The sequence below is a fragment of the Coturnix japonica genome, chromosome 5 (assembly GCF_001577835.2).
Source record: "Coturnix japonica isolate 7356 chromosome 5, Coturnix japonica 2.1, whole genome shotgun sequence".
Lineage (NCBI taxonomy): Eukaryota > Metazoa > Chordata > Aves > Galliformes > Phasianidae > Coturnix > Coturnix japonica.
In genome coordinates, this window is record NC_029520.1 from 29,566,675 (window position 1) to 29,580,449 (window position 13,775).

At 33.7% G+C, this 13,775-nt stretch overlaps 1 long non-coding RNA gene across 1 annotated transcript; it reads left to right on the forward strand.

Moving 5' to 3' along the window:
* Nucleotides 1-284: 284 nt before the first annotated feature.
* LOC107314997 lies at nt 285-10,452 on the forward strand. The gene is made up of 2 exons (XR_001555711.2): nt 285-386; nt 9,271-10,452. It is a non-coding gene; the product is annotated as an uncharacterized LOC107314997 (long non-coding RNA).
* The last annotated feature ends 3,323 nt before the right edge of the window (nt 10,453-13,775 follow it).

The window sequence follows — 13,775 nt, forward strand, 5'->3', positions numbered from 1 at the left end:
CTTAAGCAGCTGTTCTCCTGTTTCATGGCTGCAGAGATTAAAAAGTTTGAAGTAAACTATGGAAAAAGTCTCCTAGTAGAACTATTTATTAGTAAATTAGAACACATCCTGTAATCTGCCAACCTTAACAAAACTGCATAACTAGTGTATGGGAAATTGGTAATCACAGCCTGAACCTCTGATTAAGCAGCTGAGGCAAGTGTTGGGTCAGCTATGGGAGCACAGGTGAGAGTAATTTAGTTGTGCTCCCGGAAGGGGTGGAGCTTGACTCCACCTTCTCTAGACCTCATTTAAGGGCTGACCACCACTAAGGCAGCATCTCTTGGAGATTGCTCCTTGGTGGAGATTGTCTTAGCGGTTCCAGCAGACCAAAGACTTCCATACAGGTGAGTTTTTCCTGTAAATAAACTTTTGGGTATTTACTACCATCTTTTTATTATTATTATCACTGTACAAGTAGGCTCTGAGTTCTGTAAATCAGGTTTATTTTTCATTATATTTTTTTGTGATGCTACACACAAGATTATTCATTTCATAATACTTTCTTGAACAAGTTTCAGACACTGAGTCCTTAAGTAAATTTTCACTTATTACGCCAAATACAGCCAAAACTACAAATGATTGCTGCTGCACAAATGTTGCTGTTTCTTTGGCAGTCCTTCTTTTACAAAAAAATTGAGAAAGCACATGAGCTTTTAGATCAAAAAATGGTCTTGGACAGAAACATTCAAATCATCATGATTTCTTGCACTCACAGTACTACACAGAGTGCCCTCCTTCAGCTGGTTTTGCCATTGGAAGAAGATTTTTAAGTATTGCTAACTGTTGTTTGTTTTTCTGTATCTATGCAGAAGTAAAATAAAAATCTTTCTGGAAGCCTATATTTTCTTAATCTTTCTCTTTTAATGGCATTTGTAATGTTTTCTTTCCAGTTTATTAATCTTTTGCAGCTACACATAATCTTCATGTTCTATTGTGTGAAAGATACCAAATTACAAATTTATTCTGATTAAATGAAATCTATGATACATATTAATGTGCAAAAATACCTAATTCCCCTCCAGGTCAAACTCTATTTCTTAAAAACAAACAAACAAAATAAACTAGTTTCTTACTCTTCTATCACATCTTTCTTTCCACAGAGGTCGAAGGACCTGAACAGGACTTTCTTAATTTGAAGATAGGACAACTGATGCATAGAAACTGGTGGCTGTCTAGCAAGTGAATCTGAAGATTCACTAATTATTACTTATTTGATGTTTTCTGCATTGTCTAATAGTAACATAACAATAGGATGATACTCTATATTTCATGGAAAACTATCTGCAAGTTGCAGAGCATAAATCACTTTAAGGTAAATAATATAACTATGCACATGAACCTCACCAAGTTGACCCTCATATAAATTTAAGCTCATACAAAATGCGTGTAGACTCAGTACTTGAGATGTATGAGCTGTGTTTTATTTTATTCAGAGGACCAACAAAATATTAGTTTAGTTCTATGATGCCAGGTTCTTGTAATAGATTTTAATGGTGTATTGATTCTCTGCCTGGAATGAAATCCAGTCAGAACAGTCCTCAGCCATATAAAGACACATACCATTAATATATTTTTCCATTAAATAAATATCAGTTTATTACTCACTTTCTTAGCTATTTAAAATTTTAGTGACTCATTATTTTACTTCAACTAATAAAACTGTATTCTGGAATCTATTTGACATTTTAAATTAGCTTCATTATTATCAAATCAAAACTCTTCAGCATACAGACATATTACAGCTTATTTATAACTGCTCTAAAATTTCATACAATTATATTCATTCATGAAGTTCATATTTTTCTGTTCCACTATATTTTTCTGGTTCATCACATTTATTTTATAATCTCTTTCATTCATATACTTTAGAATCAGGCTGTAAATGAAGAGTTATGTTAACGATAATTAAAACTAAATCTAGATAGTCTGAGTTTTATCATTATTTTCCATTGATTTTAACGTTCTGGAGGAAGTTTCCTGAAAAGAAGTTTCTTCTCTTTTAGAGCATTAATAATGATCAGAATAATACACAAATTTCAAAATTCCAGACAAGCCTGAGGAATTTTATTCTCCTAACTGTGAGTTACCAAATCTTCTGTAATTTAGTAGGAAGCTTTTCATGGACATTCAAGGACAGTATTTGGCTCATCCTAAGGATAAGGATTTAATCTAAGTTCTGCTAGTGTTATTTATATATATATATATATATATATATATATATGCTAGCTACTTCAGATGAGCGCTCATGTCTCAGGCAGTCTTTCAGTTGTAGCAAATCAGATGGTGGCTCTGCAAAGTGAATAAAACCTACACATGGCATGTCTACAATAAGGACTACATCAGAAATACCTGATATCTTGCCCCTTCTTCACTGTGATTTTCATTTTTGTATCTGCTTTAAACTTCTCTAAATTTCTCTAGACTTCTTTAAAATTCTCTATAATATTACCAGTCTAAAGCAGAGGTTTCTGCATAAGAGAAGAGATGGCTGATTTTTTTTTTTTTTTTTTTTCCTTCCCCAGATGTTTCTTTTAGGACTGGACATGAGAGGGATCTGTTCCAAATCTCATGCTTTAAAACAGTACAAAATGTTCAACAATTCTATGAATGTGTAAGTTAGTAGAGTTAAAAAAATTAGCAAGGAACCAGTGGTGGGTTGCTCTGTGGTTTATTTTAAAAGTACCTCTTAAAAAACAATCCTTTTAAAATTTTTATTTGAAGGCAGTTTCATTTCGTTGAAATGACTGGTGGCTGTTCACAATAAATGTGACAACGCTCATGTTACCAGTAAGTGAAAGTTCACCCCATCACACCACCATCAGTTATGTTGTGATGAAAATTATTAGTATATTCTCAAAACCATATCTCAAAAACAAACAAGTAGCTACACTTCTGCTTTTCCAGGGTATCCAAAGTACAAGTAACCTAAAAATTGACTGAGAACAAATGGAAGAAAATAATAGATTCTTTCTTCTTCAGGGCAGATGTTCAAATTTAAAGACAATGCAGTGTGGAAGTCATTACTGTTTCAATAATGTCACACAACCCAAGTGAAAACAAAACCTAATCCTATTCCAGGTCAGCTAGAAAACATTAACACAAGCAACAATCTTCTCTATTAACAAAATAAGCCTCAAGTTTAAATCCTATTTTATTTTTATGATGTGTTTGAGGCAAATGAGTAATTACATGCAGAGATATTAGACTCCCGCTATCTGTAATAAATCTATGCTGCAGATAAATGAAAATACTTCAACCTCAAGGGCTTTCTGGATAGAACCTATCAAAGTTAATTCAGTTATAGCATATCTACAAAAACCTCTAACTACCTCTAGATAGTTTCAGTCCCTTATTTGTCGTAGATGAACTGGGCACAAAGTGCTTCCCTGCAGTATCACCTTTATGAACAGACATAAGCAAGTCCGATTTAAAACAAGTCAGAACTGCCTGATAAATTAGCCTACATAGCAAGTGTTTGCACATATACTACTTTTTTTTTTTTTTTTTTTAATCTATTATAGAGACAGTGATGGATATAATCAGGATTTACAGATATATGGTTAAGTTATTGCAGTAGTGCAGTAGCATCTTTACAGTAGAGAGTTTTACCGTTTTACCCTGGTTCATCAATTGTTTATTAAAAAGATATGCTTTTATAGCAAGTGTAATTATATATATAGTATATATATATATAATTATAGATATATATTTAAAACCACTTCTTCTTCAAGCACTTCTCTCTGCACTGTGTCTGTGAAAATCACATTTATTTATTTATTTATAGGACAGTAATATTGTATTTATTACACTAGACTGTTTCTGAAAATGCTTCTGGAATCTGTTCATGGCTGCAGGGTATGTCTTCTATTACTTCTTTAAAAGAAACTGACACACTAATTTGCAGGTGATACAAAACTCCATAGCAAAAGGCTGTAGTGCTGCACAAAGACATTCTTGGTTAATATTAGTCTGTGTCATGACAATAATTTGACATACTGTGAAACAAAACACATATGAACAGAATCCTACTGTTCTTATGCCACAGGCACTTCTTCTGTTTCAGATGGCTGATGTTCTCTTCACTGTTATAACAGCTGAAGTAAATGTTTTTATGAAGCCTTCTATTTCATTTCACGGTAAATGCATACAGCCATTTTACAGTCCTTTTTTTTTTTTTTTTTTTTTTAGTTTTACCTAGATCTTAATGAGCTTGTTTACTTGAGAAACATCACATTGTTAATTCCACCAGCTAACCTGGGCAAAAGGCATTCTTAGTAAGAAAGCCACATGCTTGAAAATTTTATTTTGTCTAGCAAACCTAAATTCATCATTATTGCCTGCTATTGAATATTTGACAGGAATATCTGAACCTTACATGGAAAGGTGGAACACTGCATCCAAAAGACTGACTGAAATAAAGCAAGTCAAATCAGTGAAGCCCTTTGAAGAGAAAACAGTATTATAGCCTAAAAAGGTGAAGATGTTAGGAAATCTTGGAATTTAAAATGTTCAAGAATGAAATGCATTCAGAACACATGCTATTGATATTCTCCATGTCAAAGTTTTAATTTATTCCTGTCCTTTCTGCTGCTGCATGGTGAATGAAAGTAACAACTTTGTCTGAGACCACATCTGAGCTACTTTTCAACCTGTTTGCCCCATGTAGAAAGGCTCAGAGAGCTTGCAAAGCTGCTGGTTTAAACACTGTCCCTTGGGAAGCTGCAGTATATATGCATTCTACAGAATGCCCTAGGGTACAGTAGTTACTTTTAACTCACATCATTCAGGGGTATGAACTTCTCTAAATTGTCCTGTTATACGGCCTCTTAGAAAGCCTTCACCACTATGTTATACTGTGTTCTCTTCATTGAAAAACAGCTTAAATGCTCAGTTTTTTTCAATCCATTGTGAGACTTATCTAAAAGCAAGGTAGTTCCAGTGACAATTTTCTCATGAGATCATGAATCATTACATTATTTTTACCCTTGACAACACTGTATGAAAACTCAGATTCTTAATTTTGATACCTATGTGAAAAGCTTACAGCTTTTTGAGATTAAGTAGGACATTTGTTATTGCCTTACATTTAGTCATAGTGTTTTTTATTTCTCCTTTTTCTGTAAATGGAGAAAAGAATTGCATGTGCATTAGAGTGCACCATGGAATTAGTTTGTTTCCATTTTAAGCTGTAAATTTGTAAATTGCTTGCGTTTGAAGCAGAAGATATTGTAAGTTTTCATTAGTTTTAGCTTCTGTGAGAATTTGCTCTACAATCCTAAACTGACCAGAAAAACATGATATTGTCTGAATGAGCAAGTCTTACCTTCCTGAATCACCATCTCATAACTTCAGACCGTCTTATAAAGAGTAATCTTTGTCTACTTCACTGAAATCTTTGACATTGAATTTGCTTTGATTTTCATTATGTTGAAGAGAATATACATTTTAATGTTACTTCTGCAGCTGGGGAGGTACCTTCCAGTAATCTGTTCCAGTTACATTATCAACCTGCTTAGATGTTCTAGTCTAGGTAATCCATGCCAACTGATGTAAAATATCTAAAAAGAAATACTTTAGATCCTTTCTGTACTTAAAAACTACGAAATCATAACTTTAATTTTGCTATCAATGGACTATTACAAGAAAATATTTGATAAAATGTTCATTCTCTTCCTAAAAGAAAAAACAGTACCTCTTGAGTACCTCTCACCTAGTCCACCTCTCCTTTTCATAGACATAAGAGGAGGTGAGTATGAAGGCAGAAGTGAATTTAAAGAGGATTCAATATTATTTAGTGTATTAGTCAATCTGACAACTATGATTTTCAAGTATATAGAGCAGAGGGTTTATGAAAAATCACCTTCCCTGTTTGTGAATACAAGGTAACATTCTTAGAAAGTATACTCTGAACTATCAGTTACAATGTAACTGTAGAGCTCAGAGAAAGTACAAATTGAAAGAAGCAACTGTATGAATTTAAAAATCATCATCAACAAAAACCTACAGCTGAAAACAATAATGAAGAAAATGTAGTGATACAACATAGTGATACAAGTCAATAGTATAGCTTCACATTGAACACTGATGATTTCTGATCACCATGCCCATAAATAACATAAAAACTTCAGTATTAAGAGAAAAGTGGCAGAAAGGGTGTGTACAAAGAAGTACAATAGAAAGTGCATTGAAAAAATCAGTAGTAACCCCTCTGAAAAAGACACAGACTTGATCCTATTAATAAGTTCTCAGAGAATAACAATGCTTCTGATAAAATGAAATGTCTTGCTGATGTTTCGGTAAGATGTTTCTACTCCTAAAACAATGGTTAGAATGGCTCCTTGTTATACAGGTTACTATATTATATTCTGGCATGGGTTATTTTGTAACTTTCTCCAAAGCAGCTGGCAGAGGGTACCATCACAGACAACCAACAGAAAAACAGTCCAGAAAAAGAAGAAAAACAATTTATTTTTTTTTATTTTCTAAAATTTATTTAAAAATTCTACTTGTTACATTTTTCACAGACACATTAACTTTTCAAAGATTTCTATTCCATGTCATTTTGACAAACCTCCTGCATATTATAATTTTCAAATTCTGTTCATATTTTCTTTCCTTTTGATAACTGTTTCCTTGGATCCTTCTGGAAATCCCTTCAGAATAGCACAAACTTCCAATAGAGTTTAATAAATAGGATTAATCTTAAAGCGATTAATACAAAGCACTGGATACTTGTGCTTCTTTATATGTGGCAGAGGAGGGCAGGACAGGGCAGGTTTCTTACAGTGATTCCACACTGAGACATATTTGATAGACATAATATCCAGATTATTTTTTCTTTTTATATTTAGACTGTTAATCATACTTGCCCTCAAATATATTACTCCCTTATTAAGACGTACTTAAATAGTTTTTCTAAATGGGATGTATGTTAACATGTTCCCACCATTTTCTGTTTCTTTGTACAAAACCATAGAATGCCAACTGTCAAACAGCATTTGTTTTAAATATGTTTATGCTTTTCTTGTTGCTGCATTCCTTGTAGAACTACTCTTTAAAAGATATATATATATTTAGAAAATTCTTCCTCTTCCATTCCTTTTTTCTTGTTCTGAGAAATGTGTGCGTATTTCAGAGATGGTGGCACACACAGACCCTTTGGCATGGATAATGCCGCATAAGTTGAATAAGCTGAATGACAGGTTATAGGAACAAATTCAGTAGTAAGGAGAAGTGTGTTCTTTCATATCTGTCATAAATGCCTTTCTGCATTTCTGCAACAGCCAACTGATTTATGGTACTACAGAAATCAGAACATAGTGTTATATTCTGAAAGAAATATGACTTGCAATTATGTTTTCAATTTCTTGAAAGATATATAAAACAACTTAACTATATTACTTTAGGACTTTAAGCAGTGTTACACTACTATTCAAAAATTACTTTCAGAGAAGATATACAGTGTTAATGTAATACTTGTGTTTTAGCATTAATTCTAGTCTAGCGTATTATTTCCACTGGTGGATGGTGAGCGCATCCTACTCCAGGATGCCTTTTTGATGATTGGAAGAATTTGAAATTTATTTCTGTTGCTACCCACAACAGTATGTTATGTAAGTGTTATTCAGTATGCACTTGGCCTAAATTCTAATCATCAAATGCTGATATCAAGTTATTATCGATCATCATAGAGACTCATTACTGAGTAAGAGGAGATTTTTCCCACAGACTTCAATGAAATCTGGATCAAATCTTTAAGAAACTCTAAATTATTACCAGAAGTAGTTTTCATGATTACTGACCAAACTTTTTAAAACTTCTCTCCATTCTGACCTTTTTCAAAGAAAAAATAAGCTCCTTTCTTGTTTTTCAGAAGAGTCATAAAATTGCAAAATCTTACTTCTTTTTACTGAATAAACATTCACAATAAATAAATACAAAGGCAAAGAAAGTAAAGCAGACAGGGAATGAAAATAGCAGTCTCTTTAATGATATCAGATGCACAAAGGAATTCATCTGACTCTACTGTTTAAAAGAATAGATATTTAGGTTTTAGGCTGATGTCCTTGTACCTTTTTTCTTTTTTCCTGCATTCCGGACTAACTAAATTCACTATAGATTAATATCAATATTTTTCAAAACAAATGTGTAATGTCCTCGTGTGGGTTTTGATTTGTGCTATTGACTTACACCAGATGAGACTGTAATTCTTAAATTTCTTCTTGCCTCTGTGGTCAATAAAATTATTAGATAAAATGGGCAAAATGTCACTCATATTTATTAGATATACTCCTAGCATTTCTCCTTGCATGTCATATTTCTACCTCATTGTTAAAACGTGTCTTTACTATTAGCAGTAGAAACCAAAGGAATGATAGCCAGATCCCACTGTCTTGCATATTAGCAGCAAATACTTACAATGATTGCATGAATCATTGAAAGATTTGACTTTTTTTCTTTTTTTAGAAGTGGTTATAAAAGTTTAATCAACAGTATTTTGAAGTAACATAGGTAGATTATTTGTAAAATCCCACTATGTGATTGTCAAAATGTTTAAAATTTTTGTCCAATTGGCTTGATGCAAAGCCCTTTACTTCTTTGAAATAAATTTCCGTTCTGAGTGCAGTATCAAGAGAACATTGGTAGGACTGGTGAACTAATCTTTTCCACTTCAGAAATCAAGACATAATGACCACTTTGTAGACCTGAAACTGTATCAGTTCTTACTGTAACTCAGTTGGCATTTAACTGAAAGCACTGTGCAGTTTTTTTGGTTATTTCTTGTTCTATAATAATATGCTGTTACAGATAAGTGCTAATATATAAATAATTCCTGGAGAAAACCTATTTCTTTGTTCTTAAAGAAATGTTTGCTATTAACCAAAAATAGGCAAAAAATAAATGTGATCTAGTGAGACTGTAGTGTTTCTATACATTCCTATATTTTTATTATCTAATGCAATTATTCTGAAAAGATAAATAGACTTTCTATTTCAGAGGTAATGGCAAAGCTCTCATTAAAATGCTTCGATAGTTAATTTTATTTTTTTTTTTTTTTGCAATTCATTCCCAGAGATATGGATTGTAAAATAGAAATAATAAAAAAGGCTGATATATCAATATGACCTAAACAGAACAAACAAACAAACAAACAAAAAAATTGCTTTAGGAATTATTTCATTTGCTATTTAATTAATACTTGTCTGAACCCTTTGTTTTTGGCTCAAGGCTTGCTTTCCAAGGTACTTCTTGTGATAAGTTTCTGACTTATCTGGGAGATGAGAGGTGGGTGTTGCCATGTGACAGCTGGCAAGGCCCAGAAGATAGGAACAAAGGACTTTCTACTGAAATCTCAAAGCCAGAAGATGCCACTCCAAAGAGAGATAACTCAACCACTTTGGATTTGAGCTGTCACTCCAAAGAGAGCTTACTTGACCGGTCGACCACCTTGGACAGTTGCCGTTGTCAATCGTCAGCTGAACAACCTCCAATGACACATCAGTACTAAAGATCAATATCTGGACTACGAGCAGTGATGGAATCTGTGGTGGTGAATGTCTCTCTCTTGCTTCCTACAAATACTCCTTGTGTTTATTTCCTATCTTTTCTATCACCTGTCTTCCCTTCCCATCTCCTTAAACGACTGGGATTTGTAATAAACTGGTCAGGCTAACATTTGACCCATTGTGTATTAAGCTTGCCGTTGGGTATTCACTTATACAAAGAACCCCCTCTCTTTCCTATAAATTGAAGCACGAGAATACTGCAAATACTTGAGCTTTTGCATAATTTAGGAAGTAGGGGTTTTTGCCTTTCACCTTACATCTCAGTTCTGCAATTGCAAATTGACTTCCGGAGCTGCAAGATGAATCTGATATTCTCATTGTTGTAGTAGGCTTGAAATAGATTCAAGATTTAGGAATTAGAAGTCTAGTGGCTGAGTTTTGATATTATAGCTTCAGAACAACTATATAATATGGGCACTATATACTTCTTTTACTGTCTGTGGTTTCTGGGCTTTCCTACACTGCTGTTTTCTTCCACTGTCAACAGTAATTACTTCTGTACATGGAGTGAACACTTATATTTTTTTCTGTATGTAGGATTTACAGACATTCAGAGAATTGTGCTAAATTCAGCAAATATTCTAGCTGTTGTAGTCCTGGATTCTGGATTCCATGCCAATATTGAGATGAAAAGCTGCTAAATCTGGTTTGTCCTCTGATCTTGATTTTACAATATCTTATGTTATTACTGATGCACCTCAGCCACAGAGTGTAAACTGAGAATAATCACAGAGCTAAGATTTTCAGGCTGGAATTTCATTACATGAGCTCTACAGTCTTCATTAAAAGATATTTAGGTTAGAAAACAATACATATTTGTTTTTTAAAATTAGTTCTGGAAGTTGCCTGTTAAAAATTAGAAATTTAATGGAGATTACACATACATTTGACATGATATACATGTATAGTAAATATTTCTTCCTAAATTGTTTTATAAAGATTGATTTATATGGGTTTACTTATGAATCTAGCACTATTTTACAACATTTTATCAATTCTAAATATACTTTAAAATTTGCTGGATAAGCACATACCTTCTTTCTTTTGGGAGAAAATACACTACTTCAAAAAGAAGACTATTTTCATCCATCCTGTCATGCAATCTTCTGAGTTCTAATCTGGGCCACAGGTGCCCTGGACTACAGAGACCACTTACAGTAAGTTCTCACACCATTTATGAGATATCTAACTCAGGTACACTTGCCAACACTAAAATTAAAAATATGTTAGGGTACTGTAGATCCTTCCAGAGGAAGTAGTCCAAGTTAAAACCTCAGTGGAAATAAAATAAACAAAATTTGAAGGGGATGCTGTCATTTTTAAACTCCTTTCAGTTCTTCCTCCACTCTGATATAATTCAACTTCCCTGCCCCTCAGTAGATATTGCAGTGTGCTCCTGAACACTGTATTATTTTTATTAGCATTGTATATTGAATATTCTCTTCTCCCACTGTCTGCTGAAACCAAACAAAAACCATATCTATTCACTAATGTTGTTCTTATACGATGACTTGGGCCAGACAATATTTTTCTACTTCATTTTCAACTAGCTTAAGTTTTTCAGGCAAAGCATACAAAGACCACTTATTAATACAAATATCATCATAGCAATTGACATAAGATACAGCTGACCTTTAGCTACATCTGTCCAAAAGAGCTTTGTGAACTACAGTTAAAAATAAATAAATAATGTAGAATGTGTAAATAAATAGATATAATTTACTTTTGTGGATTTTTTTTTATTTTTTTTTATTTTATTTTTTTCTTTTCTTTCTTTTCCTGAAAATCACTATAAAAGCAGGGAATAAAACAAGACAATGACTACAAGAGTACTGAAAGAAATAAGTAGTATAGTAATTTTAACCTCATCCATAGTAAGTTTGCATTATTGTGACAAGAACTGAAACTAAAATACTTTCTTACAAGTTAGGTATAAATGCTTCTAACAGATTTTTCCAGCTGTTAGGTTGTACTGAGAGAATGCAGCAGTCAGCTTTTATTGAACAAAGCCTCCTAGATTTTATGGACTAAAAGGCAGGGTTTTAGTCTTCATGGTAACAAGACATGTCATGGTTTCATGATTTTTTATATTGGTATTCCACATCATGACATCATGTAGGGCACTGGCAATTAAAAAGTTAATGCTGCAGTTCCAAAGATTGTCCATATTACTGGGTATCTGGTTCTCAGAAGAGAAAAACAATTACATCTCCCAGAAGACTTTGCTGTTCTACTTCCATTTTCTGTTCAGAGGGAAAGATAAAACTGTTTGGAAATCACAAGACTGCTCCCTTCTTTTTCTGCTTGTCTCTGTGGTGTGTGCTCCCTAGTTGTCTTGCCTTCAGCCTTAGAGTAGGGCCTTCAGTTTTGGACACTCTATCGTTTATTTGATGAGCTTCAATTGCAATTATATTGTACTATATTATCTTGCATTCCAATATCATATTTAGTAAATTAGTTTTCTCCCTTAGCTCATTGCTGCTGTTTTGTTCTTAGGCCCATCTCCCTACCTCTAACCTATCCCCTTTCTCCCTATCTCAGGGCAGGGTTCTGTGGGTCCCCCTGTCCTATTAGTCACAGAACTAGCCCCAAACCAGGCCTAAAAACACTGACAGATGATCACATAAATTCCCTGTGTAATGTGGTAGAAAAACAGGCATATACTAAAGCCTACAGCAATAATCATTTTCATCAGAACTTTTCAAAATGAGAAATATAGAACCTTAAACATTGTGGTATTTTGGTGACATCTCTGCACAAGATCTAGGCAAATATAGCTAAGTTGAAACAAATGGTGATAGACTATAGTGGAAAGAAAACAGTTTAACACGAAAAATCTACTGTTTCAGTTTTCAGCTGTCATTAAGCATGGATCATACTCCTACCAAAACTCTAATTCTGTGTTTTCAGTCTAACCATTCAATTACTATCTCTGAAAAAACTCACTTTCTTTCTGTCCCTAAATCTAACATTTAAAAAATACTTCCTATACTCCATGTTTCACTGCTAAGTGGGGAAGGAGCTACTGGGACAAAACCACTCCTTTTCCATCAAAGTATTGTTCTAAATAAAATAATAATTAAAAAAACAAAACAAAACAAAACAAAAAAAAACAACACTAAAAACAACCCAAAGATTAATTGCTTTTATCTGCAGCAGTTGAGGCTTTTTTATTGACAGAGCACTGGAACAGTCTATCCACAGGGATTGTGGGGTTTACTTCCATGAAGATATTCAAGACCTGCTTGGACACCTGCCTGTGTGACTTATGGTAGGCTACCTGCTTTAGCAGAGATGTTGGACTAGACAATCTTTTGAGGTTCTTTCCAACCTCTGCAGTTCTTTGCCTTTACAGCAACTTTTTCTGTAGAAATTCAGTTGCTTGCAGCAACAAACTTCCAACTGATGAGGAGGCTGCACCAGAGGGAAGATGCAAAACTGTATCAACAATTGCAAGGCTATGTGCATGTAGATTATTTATATTGGGGAAAACTGGACATTTGAGGAATGGAAAAGAAATTCCCAAAAAGAATTGGTCTCAGTAAGAAGGGGAGTTGAAAAGAAAAGGAGGAAAAAATTGCCTGAAGGAGAGATGTTAGAATTGGGTGAAGGAAATCTCTGGAGATATACAGACAGATGCTGGGAAGGTTCAGGCACTTGGGCCATTGATGCCTAAATCTTATAAATCTTATAAATTCAAAGATTGACACAGAAAGAACCAAAACCAACTTTCTACCTGGCCTCAGAAGTAGGCCACTCAACCAAGTACAAGTGAACTGTAGGCACTGCTGAATGCCAGAATAAATGTTGTGGAAACCGTGTACAGTCTAATTGTACTTTAATCAAGCTACCCAGTTAACTGCCTTAGTATAACTGCAGTGGGCTATCTTGCTGACACTATAGGCAATGATACTGAAGGATTTGCTTTTCCAGTAAATGTAGCCAAACTCTATTGAAAAATGTTTCCTTTTATGTCCCTATATATTATGGAACACATTTTATCCCATCTGAGTCTGCACTTTAAAGGTAAATGCAGAAATGAAATAACTAACTATCACATCCACAGCAGAATGTTTCCTCTACACATTCCTGATAGGATTTAAACTCAGTTAATTTACTTTTGTGCAAGCTTTGCCCTTCATCTCATATTCTTTGTGGTACGAATTA